The sequence below is a fragment of the Sorex fumeus genome, unplaced genomic scaffold, assembly GCF_029834395.1.
Source record: "Sorex fumeus unplaced genomic scaffold, SorFum_2.1 ptg000008l, whole genome shotgun sequence".
NCBI lineage: Eukaryota > Metazoa > Chordata > Mammalia > Eulipotyphla > Soricidae > Sorex > Sorex fumeus.
The window spans coordinates 5,057,590-5,071,201 of NW_026606065.1; the positions used below are offsets into that span (position 1 = coordinate 5,057,590).

The window sequence follows — 13,612 nt, forward strand, 5'->3', positions numbered from 1 at the left end:
GAAGTTATGAAATTTACATACAAGTGGTACTACATGGAAAGTATCATGTTAAACGAAATGAGTCAGAAAGAGCGGGATAGACACAGAAAGATTGCATTCATCTGGGGAACATAAAGCAACAAAACGGGAGACTAACACCCAGGAATGGCTGAGATTAGTACCAGGAATTTTACTCCATGACTTGAAGGTCAGCCACATGTGCTAGGTGAAAAGGAAGCTCAGATAGAGAAGAGAGGACCAAATAAAGGGTGTTGTGAGGACCCTCCCAGGGTGGGAGAGACATGCTAAAAGTAGGCTATAGACCAAACATGATTGCCACTCAATGCCTCTCTTGCAAAACACAGTACCCAAAAGAAGAGAGAGAGAACAAGGGGGAATGCCCCGCCACAGCGGCGGGGTGGGAGGGATGCTGGGACCAGTGGTGGGGGAGGATGGGCACTGGTGGAGGGATGGGTACTTGATCACTGTATAACTGAAACCCAAGCACAAAAATTTATAAGTCTATAACTGTACCTCATGGTGTTTCACTAATAAAAAAAAATGATAAAAAAAAAAGAAAGGCAAAGGAAAAAGGAGAAAGGTGAAGAGACAAGCAAGGAGGGAAAGAAAGGAAGGAAAAGGATACAATGGTTCTGTGAGAGCTAAAATAGTATTCAAGTGGTAAAACTGTACCCATCGGCTTTAGTTCCACATACAGGACTTGGTGTTGACCAAGGTCTTCATTTTTTACAGTAGGTGGATATGAATTAAAAGGATACATGTAAGTCATTAGGCAAACTGACTACTGCCTTCATAATGACCAATGCTGCCATTATGTTAAAAATCTACTTTATAAGCACTTTGTGTCGAAGTTTATTATTTTAATGTATCTGAGACTTGTTACTGTGTTTGGCATATCGAATACATCACGAGTAGCTTGCCAGGCTTTGCCGTGCGGGTGAAGTATTCTCGGTAGCTTGGCGGGCTCTCTGAGAGGGGTGGAAGAATCGAACTCAGGTCGGCTGTATTGGCCGCGTGCAAGGCAAACGCCCTACCTGCTGTGCTATCACTCCAGCCCAATGGAGACATTACTGGGCCCACTTGAGCAAATCAATGAATAACGGGAGGACAGGACAGGAAAGTGTAATATATCTGAATCTTCTTTTTGAAATGCCATGGGAAAGTAAATTTTAATAAATATACAAAATCATGCAATGTTATAATACTATCTACAAATATGTTCGATTAGCTTGCTGTACAAAAATATATTCCCAGGAAAGTTCATTATTAAATAAATAAGGCATATGTTTAATGTCTGGTTGCAAAGGCATAAGATTCTTCGGTAACAAGAAGTAAAGTAAATGAAAGTTTCCTTTTCCTTTACTGCTCATAATAGGTTTTAAAACTATAAATTTTCTTCTTAAGACAAGGAGAATAAAGACAAATAATGCTGCCAAGGCATTTCAAAATTAAAGCCATCTCAGAGAAGATATGATTCTATCTAAATACAGGTATGTTGAGTATTTTATGGTTTCTGTATTCTGAAAAATTAAAATTGATCCAGGAACAAACTGAAAGTAATAGGCAATAAAAGGACAAACTAACTCTTTTCTTTTTTTTTTAAAGAAGTAAACAGGATTTTTTTAAACAATGGCACAATGTTAACTGCATAAGATATTAATATGGATTATAAAATAGTATCTAAAGGTATTTCTTTAAAATAACATGAACACTTAAGCCCTCTTAAAAGAACAGTGATGAACTATATCTTTCTGCCTAATAATTCTGATGAAAAGAACAGATATTTGAGATTGTCTAAAAGATAAAAAGATCATAAGCAGAATATATCATGTAGTTTGCTAAGGGACTAGAGCAGAAATTGTTATTTCTTCAAATGGATCAAGAATTAAAAATAAAGTCCCATCTTATAATTTGAAAGAAAATAATCAATTATTCAACATCTTCCCAATCATATGCAATTTAATTTTCAGACATTTCTAAAAATTAAAATGACATCTCAAACACTTCCATTAATATTAAAAGATTTTAAAAATCAAAACAATCATAAACTAGATGATTTCATCTTATAGCTTCCAATTCCCAACTGCTTGTTTTTGCAGTAAGGGCTGATTGAAACTTGCTTTAATTTTCAAAAGCATTTAGATGAAAATTGAGCAGAAAATTCATTAGCAGTAGTTAATCTGTATTTTAATGTTTAAGTTCAACTATGTTTTGGTGAACTATGATACATGAAGGAGATGCTGGCCATTGTAACAAAAGAAGTGATCTGAGTTATAAATTCAATTACTCTAAATTACCAAAGTAAAATAAGCTTTCAACAGCCGCCTCTTCACGGTCAGCAAGAGGCATGACAAAGCAACTGAGAAATTCAGTTCTATCTTCAGGAGGTAGAAACAGCCCCTTATGATTCTGAACTCACTGCTGACATGTCTAACGTTTCTTGATAAATATAAAGAAAAATGTAAGTAGTGAATATATGCCCTGCTTTTTCTCATTAACAAAATGGTAAATTACTGTGGTCTGCAAAAACTTTAAGAGAAGTTTTTACAATAAATTTTTTGAAGAATAAGAAACTGCTCAGGAATAGTTTAAGAAGATGTAGTACTGTAAATGAAATATTATTGCATTGGAGTAGCAGAGGACCAAAACTTCTTGCTCTGAAAAAAAAGTAAACAGCCACGAAGTTTGAGGTGCTAAAACATCATTTAAAGGGTGCCAAGCCACAGAAATCTTTGCAACTCTTCATAGAAAGTAATTCTTTATGTTAAAGAATCTGTTTTATTCATTAGTCTATTTATCAAGCAAAATTTCATTGGTAACAACAGAAATGTAAATGTCTTCTAGAGAATTCTGAGGAGAAAATAAAAGCGCCACCATATTATTTTGTCAAAAGGACAATAGCATATAATATATAATGATAGTGTTAATTAGCTAATTTAAGAGAAAAAAAACTATCTTTGGGTTAGGGATATCAAGTTGTGGTGGTAGCATATCTATCTAGCAGATTTTGAGCAGACTTTATCCATCCAACATGAAGTCGCAGAGTATCACTCTCTCAAAAATCTTTAACAATCACGGTATGTGGGGACAAGCAACTTTGTTTTGATTATTCAGTGCCTGTTCGGGGCCAAGCCTGGCTCTCGGCATCTGGGCTGCAGAAGTAAACAGGAACGCCATGATCCTCAAGGTTACGAGGCTTAGGTCTATCGGGGGAAGAAGGACACTGAACAAACAAACCAGACCCTTGAAGACATGTCCAGGACTAGGCTGGGGGGTGGGGGGATGAGAGTGAAGCAACGGAGGATGATGCAGGGGTTACGGAGCTCCTGTTGGCAGGGTATCAAGAAGAGCCCCCCACCCCCCGGGAGGTCTTCCTTCAAACTGAGTTAAAGGAAAATCCCTTACCCCCTCCAACAATTTCTACCTTGGAATTAGGGATACTTCTAAAAACAGCCTTTAAGTTGAGCACATTTCCTTTCCAACATTCCAGCAGGGTGAGTTCTTCCTATTCATCTGCAGATCAATCAGAGTTAAAGTGCTGTGGACAGCAGCGGGCTTGGGACATCCCCAAAAGGACGCAACAAAACATCAGCCAGAGGTTACAAGGAGAGGGAGAAAAAAGTGGGTGACTGAATATGAATGCGCCTTCGAATTCAAAGTGACTTCTTCTAACTGGAAAAATATTAAGGGTTATGTGAGAGAAGCTGGCACACCTTATCATTACCCAGAGAGACGGAATGTGGATGATCTTTTTCCTGACTGGCTGACACCCAGAAACATTTCAAGAAGAATAATGGTTAGCTCTTCGTAGAGCAAACGCTGGAGGGAGGGAAAAGGCAGCGGTGAACGCACTCCGAGTATTGTTACATGCCAGTAATCCTGGATCACCGGTCAATTCACGGAGGAAAATAAAGTAACCTGAATATTGCAATGGAATGACGCTTTCCCGTGCATAATAAGAACTCTGAATTCCATGTTCTTATTGCCATCCACATAGGGATGAACATAAACTGCAGTATAATCAAATCTACGCCGATTTTGAAGACTATTCCATATCACAAATATGAGGAAGTGACCACTATCATTCTGAATCTCCATCTATTTCAAATGTACTCAAACTCAGATAACTAAGGAACCACATCAAAATAAAATGTGAAATGCAGAAAGTCACCCTCATTGACCAGAGGGAGAGAGCCAAGTCCCACATGCCTTTCATTTCCCAGGACTCCAGTTCAGCCCCCAGCACGCACACTTCTCCACCAGCCCTTGCGTTGATCAGTACTACACAGCCCAGGCCTTATCAAATGACTGGCTCAGAGTCCTGACCCATCTGATAAATCCACACACAGCCAGGCTAAGGATCACAGTGAGCGACTCCCAGATGCCTTGCACACCGCTAAGAAGACCAAAAGACAGAAATGCTTTTAAAATTGGAAAAGCCAACTTTCTGAGCAAAATGGCTTTCCTTTTCTCAAAAGCTTAGGAATAGCCGGAAAACTTACCAGGCCATTTCGGAGACATGTTTAATTTTAATATTTTGAATTAAAATGTACACAGCCGAAATGAGGAAATTAAAAGAAAGTATAAAATCAAAGTCCTATTTTGAAAGATTTCCCTCTAGACCTCTAATCTGGAGAGATAGTTACATGTGTATGTAGAAATTTTTCCCCCCACACATAGGTTACACAATGAACTCTTCATTTAAAACTATATCCATATCAATGTATATCAATGTCATATTGTCAATCTTTTTTAATGATTCTAAAATCTATAACACCCATGGCAGGGATAAATCATAAGTATATTCTAATTGTTGTCATCAAGATTGCTTCCAGTAATTTTCTACCAAATGAACAACACTGGGAGGGGGGGAGGGGGAATTTCCTTATGTATTATTTTTGTGTGTGAATCCAAAATGGGAGTTTTTAGGGACCAGAGAGATAGTACAAAAGTTCAGACATTTGCCTTATAAGTCCTCCAGGTTGGCATCTGGTGATGCTCAAGGGAATCAAGTCCCACTGAAATGCATGCTAGGTGTGCCCCAAATACTGCACAGTTTCTTAGCCACCTTCAAATTAAGAATTTTCGAATAATTTGTGCGTATGTGTGTCTGTGGAGGGGAGGGGGTCCCATCCAGGGGTGCCTAGGGCTTACTCTAGGCTATGCACTCAGGAATCATTCCTGGTGGTCTCAGGAGATAAGAAGAGGTGGCAGCGCCCAATCCCAGATGAGTCACATGAAATGCAAGCACCTTACCTGCTGTACTGTCTCACTGGCCATTGTTCCTACTTAATGATCCTCACCTACTGCTACATATTCACGCTTGTCTTCAGCTCTAATGAAACAACTTTGAATCCCTAATAACTGCAAGTCTACTTCCTACTTATTTAAACCATTCCATTTTCCTAGAGTTCCCCCCACCTTTACTTCTGGGGTTATAATCATTTTCAACTTAGCTCTCACGTTTTTTTTTTTTTTTTTTTTTTTTTTTTATAATTTATTTATTTATTGAATCACTGTGGGAAAAGTTACAGAGCTTTCGGGTTTAGGTCTCAGTCATGTAGATACCGAACACATTTCCCTTTACCAATACTCATTTTTAACCCCGAACCCCAATAGACCCCCACCTCCCACCCCTCCCAATTCTTGTGAGGTAGATGAGTTCTAGTTAATACTCTATCTACTTTGACTAGGTAGATTATTTCGATAGAAGATGCACAATTATTGTTAAGAGTTTACGACCCACCCCCCCCCCCATCAGACATGCTGAAACAGCATTGTGAAATGATTTGCTTTCTACAACTTGGTTTAAGAATAAAATGATGTCGCGCGGCCGCTATTGCTATTGCGGCCGCGCGGTTTTGAATTTCTGCTATTTTACTTATTGACCCTGGAAGAATTTCTATTAAAAGTTAGCTAGTTAAGAGATTGGTTTCTGTGTCCTGGAGTCGTGGCCGTGCCGGAGAGCTGCTCGTGGGGGGCAGCTGGCGACCCCGGTGGGGCGTGGGGGACGGCCCACAAAGCCCCCCTTCCCATGAGGTCCCCGCTGCTCCCCCCCCCGAGCCCGGCTCAAACCCGCTTTCCACAAGGCTCCCGTGCGGCCGCCATCTTTCTTTCCAGAGAGGAACGGGCGGGCTGGTCAACGCCCTTCCCCCTCCGGGCAGGCTTGGTGGCGCGGATCAACACAAGTCCATTTGCTTTTCTGCTCCAAGCGGCTGGTTCTCTGTGCTAAGTCCTTGTGCCTCCGGGGCCGTGGCCGTGCCGGAGAGCCGCTCGTGGGGGGCAGCTGGCGACCCCGGTGGGGCGTGGGGGACGGCCCACAAAGCCCCCCTTCCCATGAGGTCCCCGCTGCTCCCCCCCCCGAGCCCGGCTCAAACCCGCTTTCCACAAGGCTCCCGTGCGGCCGCCATCTTTCTTTCCAGAGAGGAACGGGCGGGCTGGTCAACGCCCTTCCCCCTCCGGGCAGGCTTGGTGGCGCGGATCAACACAAGTCCATTTGCTTTTCTGCTCCAAGCGGCTGGTTCTCTGTGCTAAGTCCTTGTGCCTCCGGGGCCGTGGCCGTGCCGGAGAGCCGCTCGTGGGGGGCAGCTGGCGACCCCGGTGGGGCGTGGGGGACGGCCCACAAAGCCCCCCTTCCCATGAGGTCCCCGCTGCTCCCCCCCCCGAGCCCGGCTCAAACCCGCTTTCCACAAGGCTCCCGTGCGGCCGCCATCTTTCTTTCCAGAGAGGAACGGGCGGGCTGGTCAACGCCCTTCCCCCTCCGGGCAGGCTTGGTGGCGCGGATCAACACAAGTCCATTTGCTTTTCTGCTCCAAGCGGCTGGTTCTCTGTGCTAAGTCCTTGTGCCTCCGGGGCCGTGGCCGTGCCGGAGAGCCGCTCGTGGGGGGCAGCTGGCGACCCCGGTGGGGCGTGGGGGACGGCCCACAAAGCCCCCCTTCCCATGAGGTCCCCGCTGCTCCCCCCCCCGAGCCCGGCTCAAACCCGCTTTCCACAAGGCTCCCGTGCGGCCGCCATCTTTCTTTCCAGAGAGGAACGGGCGGGCTGGTCAACGCCCTTCCCCCTCCGGGCAGGCTTGGTGGCGCGGATCAACACAAGTCCATTTGCTTTTCTGCTCCAAGCGGCTGGTTCTCTGTGCTAAGTCCTTGTGCCTCCGGGGCCGTGGCCGTGCCGGAGAGCCGCTCGTGGGGGGCAGCTGGCGACCCCGGTGGGGCGTGGGGGACGGCCCACAAAGCCCCCCTTCCCATGAGGTCCCCGCTGCTCCCCCCCCCCGAGCCCGGCTCAAACCCGCTTTCCACAAGGCTCCCGTGCGGCCGCCATCTTTCTTTCCAGAGAGGAACGGGCGGGCTGGTCAACGCCCTTCCCCCTCCGGGCAGGCTTGGTGGCGCGGATCAACACAAGTCCATTTGCTTTTCTGCTCCAAGCGGCTGGTTCTCTGTGCTAAGTCCTTGTGCCTCCGGGGCCGTGGCCGTGCCGGAGAGCCGCTCGTGGGGGGCAGCTGGCGACCCCGGTGGGGCGTGGGGGACGGCCCACAAAGCCCCCCTTCCCATGAGGTCCCCGCTGCTCCCCCCCCCGAGCCCGGCTCAAACCCGCTTTCCACAAGGCTCCCGTGCGGCCGCCATCTTTCTTTCCAGAGAGGAACGGGCGGGCTGGTCAACGCCCTTCCCCCTCCGGGCAGGCTTGGTGGCGCGGATCAACACAAGTCCATTTGCTTTTCTGCTCCAAGCGGCTGGTTCTCTGTGCTAAGTCCTTGTGCCTCCGGGGCCGTGGCCGTGCCGGAGAGCCGCTCGTGGGGGGCAGCTGGCGACCCCGGTGGGGCGTGGGGGACGGCCCACAAAGCCCCCCTTCCCGTGAGGTCCCCGCTGCTCCCCCCCCCGAGCCCGGCTCAAACCCGCTTTCCACAAGGCTCCCGTGCGGCCGCCATCTTTCTTTCCAGAGAGGAACGGGCGTTAGCTCTCACGTTTGATCACTTCTCTACCTTCCTATGCACCACAGTATCCATTTTGTACCAAAATCATGTCTCTAAAACATGAACTCCATGTCTGAAGTAAAATCCCCAGATTAAGGCTGCAAGAATAAAAACTGATTGCAAGAATTAATCATCATATAGGAAATGATCAGTAAACCGGTGTTAATCATATACCAGACCCCTAAAAAGAGTAAGAGAAATCTTAAAGACATCAATTTGAGCCGCTGACATAAAAAGGAAAACAAAACTTTTTTACGACAGTCAAAGAAGCCATTTGATTTTTTTATGATATAAAGTCAAATATGAATATCATATAAAATGACAAAACATTTTATCAGGCATATCTTATCATGAAAAATAATAAGGTGAAGTTGCAATTGAGTCTAATATTTCTATGAGTTAGACTCTTAAGAAAAGTCATTTAAATGCTTTACATTGCCCAGAGAAAGACCTAGAAGCAGAGCGGTTGGTGGCCAGGTCTTGGTGGCATTTCCAGTACATGGGTCAGGATAAGAAGGAGGGCCAGAGACTATAAGGCACACTTCACTACAGCAAAGTAGCCACCCTACCCATAAGTCATCTCCACAAAGATTTAATCTTTCATTTATCTGTGGTGAGAGGTGCTAGTTACAAAACACTCTATAAGTCTCAAGGAAAAATTCCATTTTAAAGAGACCATTCAATATGGGGGGAAACTCAACCCACCCTCCTCCAAGGGGCTCCAGTGAGGACAGCCAGGCGTGCAGGCAGGAGACTCCCCACCCCGAGCAGAGCCCCAGCAGCTGAAGACTCCGGTTCCAGCCACAGCCATGCTTAAGACTCTCCACACGTTCAGAAGAGCCTCATGCATGAAGGAACCGGCAGAGGAACCCAGGTGTGCGGGACCCGGGGTGTAGATCTCCAAGCCTGCTCAGATCGGGACTGGGCCTCCTCCACCAGATACCCCATCTTCCAGCATGTAGGCAGGCGTTACACCCACCAACTGTCCCCGGTACCGTGTAATCCCATCAACGGCCAAGACCCAGAGACTATAAAACCCAGCTCTTAATATCTAGTTCTTACTCTGGAGAGCCTGGCAGGTTACCAAAAGTATCCTGCCCACACGGCAAGAGTCTGGTAAACTCCCCGTGGTGCATTCAATATGCTAAAAACCAGTGACAATGATGGGTCTCATTCTCCCGACCCTGAAAGAACCTCGAATGTGGCACTTTTTCAAATCTCAGGGCTAGAACGAAGGAGACATTACTGGGACCTGCTCAAGGCAATCGATGACAGTGATTCAATATGGGAACACTCAGAGCTGAAGTGCTTTTCTCTCATACTAACTCCATCTAAATAGATTTTTTTTATTCTCTATTTTTTTATTGCATCCTAAGATTCATACAGATTTAAACTTTTATTTTACAAGGTTTTACAAGGTTTATTGGAGGGTACAAAGCAGTCTATCAAAATAACACACAGAGAAAGCATGTTTTTATATACATATTGACCATCTGTGTATACCTTCTTCCGAACGTTTCTGTTCATTTCTTCTTATTATTTTTTGTTTTCTTTTTTATTACTGAGTGCTCTTTGTTTTTTCCCCTATCTATAACATTTTATTTTTTTTTATTTTTATTTTTTTATGTGTTTGATGATTGCATGACCGAGACTTAACCCTGAAAGCTTTGTAACTTTTCCCACAGTGATTCAATAAAAAAAAAATAAAATAAAAATCCATCTAACTAAATTTTAGTACAATACTTTCCTTGTATGCCATATCTGTTGTCATTGGCAAACCATTTTCATTACTGTTAAAAAATTAGGATTATAAAATTATGGTAAACTATTAAATAACCCCTTTGGTAGTATTCTCTCATGGATCTTAATCAGCATAATAGTTTTACTGGACATATTTTCTACACTGGTTAAAGACCCAAGACGCTTTTCGTAGGATTTTCTTTTATTCTCCTCAGACTGATATTTTTAAACAGAGAGTTTGTAAATATGGTGGTAGTAAGTTTATAAGAAAAAATTCTTCTGTTAATTCTTTCTAACGTTAGAGAGTGAGAAAAGCAGACTTCTTTAACTTGAAAATTATGAGTTTGCTTTTACACAATGATTCATGTCAACCCTCTAAAAATCCTTTCAAACTACTAGAATCTGATTACCTTAAAAATACATGTTGGTATGCAGGACTTCTAAGTTCTTGTTCTAGGAAAAGAGACCGCACAGAAAGGGTAGGACAATGGTATGGAAACTTACCATCCTCTCCAATTGGATGCTTTATTGTAGATTTATTGCTTCCATGTGTTTAAAAAAAGAAAAATCTTTAAGCCAACCACAATCCCTAAACTTTTTGGCACTCTCACTAAGCACTGAATCCAGAGGGGGAAAAAAACATTTTTTTATTATCACAAGCCTATCAGAGTCAAGATTTATTTCATCATTATGAGAATGTGTTAGAAATTAATAATAAAGGTTTGTTTTTACAAGGCTTAAAGAAAGTATGCTTTTTAAAACTGCTAGACTATCATAAATTATTTGTTCTTAATATCTAACTAATGCCTACTTTGATATTGCATTCAAGTGAATAAGAAAAATTAATTTGAGAGAATTACTAAAATGGATGAGCTTAACACATTTTTTGCAGAGTAAAGATTTTCTTCTTAAATTGTGGTGACACAAAGCTGAGGAATAAAAACATCGCATAAAATTAATTTATATAATTCTCAGGGATAATAAAAATCTTTGCTAAAACAACACAATGAAGTTAATGAGTCACATAAATTCTGCTGCCTTTCTAGTTTTTCACAAATTAGAGTGCACAATGGAATGCAAAACACCCTCACTGAAGCACATCTCCAAGTTGCAGGTTTGTCTCAAATGAAAGAGGGGAAAGTTCCCACACCCAAGTGAGAACAGATGAGAATTAAAATTAGATGAGAAGAGACAGTGCAGCTTTGGATAACTGACCAAGAAATCTCCCGTGAGAGGAGCCACATACAATGGACTCGGCTTTACTGCCTCCCAATTAACTTCCAAATTAAATCCAATAGGAATGCAAAGCAGTTCTTAGACTGGATCCATTGGTTTTAAGATTTATAAGCATTTTTATAAGCTTTTTGAAGAGATGACTGATAATGATAAGTTTGTATATGTGTGTGTGTATATATGTGTGTTTCTAATCAATAGTTATAAGAATATGAGCATAACATTACTTCAAACTGTTAACAATAAATATTTTTAAAGTATTCAATTAATAATATTTAATAATTAATAATATTTAATTTTTTTAATTAAAGTAATAAAGCTTTACTAAAAGCTTAAGATATGAACACTGAATCGTATTATGATGGAAGAGTCATCAGATATAAGTAGAAAAGTTAAATAAAATATGAATATATTTTATATCAATTTTTATACTTTATTTCTATAGCTAAAAATAACCTTAATAGCAATATCAAGAATACTTTCATGCTCAGCAAAAATAATCTTTAATATTTAGTTAAATGCAGTATAACATAATTTTCTATCTCAAAATACCAACCAAAAACTTAAAAATTATACTCCCTGTAGTTCTATATCCTCATTAATATTTTTTTATTTTGAATATGGCAATAATAAAACTTAAGCAAAACCGAAAATACTCTTCTTAGATTTTATTCCTTCCCCTGCTCTCATATTTTAAAATACTTAAAAACATCCATTTTATTGTTGATCATTCTCTTAAAACATTCTAGTATTATTTTAAAAGATAAACCATGAGCTTTTAAAGAGCTACCACATATCTTGCATGAATAATGCTTATAAAGCAGAGTTCTTATGTTTACTTTCAAAAAAACCTTACATTTGCTGATATAACGAGAATAACTCCACATCGTAATCGACAATGCTCAAATATATAGATAATTCCCAGGCATAATTTCAAACTTCTTTTCTAAGACGACAATGCAAAGTTTCTGTGTACCTTTTCCCTGCTTTTTGCAGAAAACTGGTTTTCAATGTCTTAACTTCATTTTAGCTTTTTTAACCTTACAGAGCATATAAACAATAAAAAAGAAATGCAGAAATACTAGTCATTCCAAGTACTGAAAGCAACTGCATCTCACAATTGAGTGATTTCATATTAAATCACACAAGATACTGGTAATCTTAGAATTTTCACTTATGTAAAATGGGGTCTTCCATAAAGAGGTTCAATATAAATATTGTATTTAGTTCAATGCATGCATGAAATAATTACTGAAAAGTATAATCTATTGTTTGGAGTACTCCAAATTACATTCAAACACTACTCCTCAATGAGAAAAAATTTAATTACAGTGTCTAATTTCCTTTCTTCACCCTTCTTTCACAACATGTAAAAGCTACAACAGGCAAACGCTGGAGAATACTGTATTGATTATGGTTTATTAAAACTGATTTCCACACTTAACACTTGAGAAAACAAAACTAGAATTCAGCAAAAACTATGAACTTTCTCCAATGCATTCTCCTATCAATAAATCAATCCTATTCTAATTTCAAAAAAATTTTAAATCCCTCTACATATTTTACATTATTGTCTTAATTCTTCTTGTGGTCATTTGGCCAACTAATTTTAACATGGAAAAGAGAGAACATTTTGTAACAAGTCAAAAAAATTCTATCTTCCTCTTGGGGGAAAGAGGACTTTAACGAAAGAATGCAGAGGCACGCACTCAACATTTGCTCAAGACGCCTGCGTTAGCCCCAAATCTCCCAGTCTTTTTCAACTGGGTAAATCAAAGCACTCAGGGCGACACACACGCATCTGCAAAAGGGAAATGGTAAGTTTCAATCTGAGTTTGTCAGACGGCAGACACCTAAGAAACTATGGGCATATTCTTGAGTGTCTGAAAATGTTACAAGGTGTCTTGTTCTAAAGATTTCCTTTACAACTTTTAATACAATTATCATCCCCTCATCTCAGGTTCTGGCTAAGATACAGTGTTTATAATCTTGTTGGTGCCAGCCTTTCAGAGCAATTCAATCATCTTTCTGATTCCCATTCGGTCTAAATTATAAACCATTGTCTGTTACAATTTACCAGCAGTCTAGAGATCAAATTTTAAAAGTATATAGAGAAGTGAATGGACTTCACAAGAAGAATTACAATTTCTAAGCTTCTGCTCTGTTTGATTTGCTTTTACCCTAAATATAAGTTAACATTTTAGATAATATAGGACATCATTCGGGTGAACAAGTGAAGGATGTTAAGTAAGACGATAGGATGGAAGTTCTATTAGCAACAGTCACAATCCTATCAAATGGCTGAGTCGACTATATATTAACTACAAGTCAGAATATTTCAGTTTGTTTCACCAGTTCTGTCTCAGACTTGAAATAACATGTTGATGGTATAGTGATTTATACCCTTATTTTTTGAAAAAGTTAATACATTATACCACTCAATGAATAAAATGCACAATAAATACCAAGTGCTCCTGCAAAAATGAGCAGTATATTTCTAATTTTAATTTAAATAATAAGGAGAAACAAAATTCACATATTTAACTTTTTTAACATTGTTAGTGAGAACACATGGAAAAATAATATAGCTTTGTTGGGGCCTGCTTATTGTGTGTTTCTTTGATCGAGTTTTTAAAATATGTTGAAATTTACTTCATATAATTTTAAAATACG

At 40.9% G+C, this 13,612-nt stretch overlaps 1 protein-coding gene across 2 annotated transcripts in view; it reads right to left on the minus strand.

Moving 5' to 3' along the window:
* The window catches only part of BCKDHB (branched chain keto acid dehydrogenase E1 subunit beta), a 426,555-nt gene that overhangs the window by 49,172 nt on the left and 363,771 nt on the right, over positions 1–13,612 (minus strand). The gene's annotated exons all lie outside the window — the stretch shown is intronic.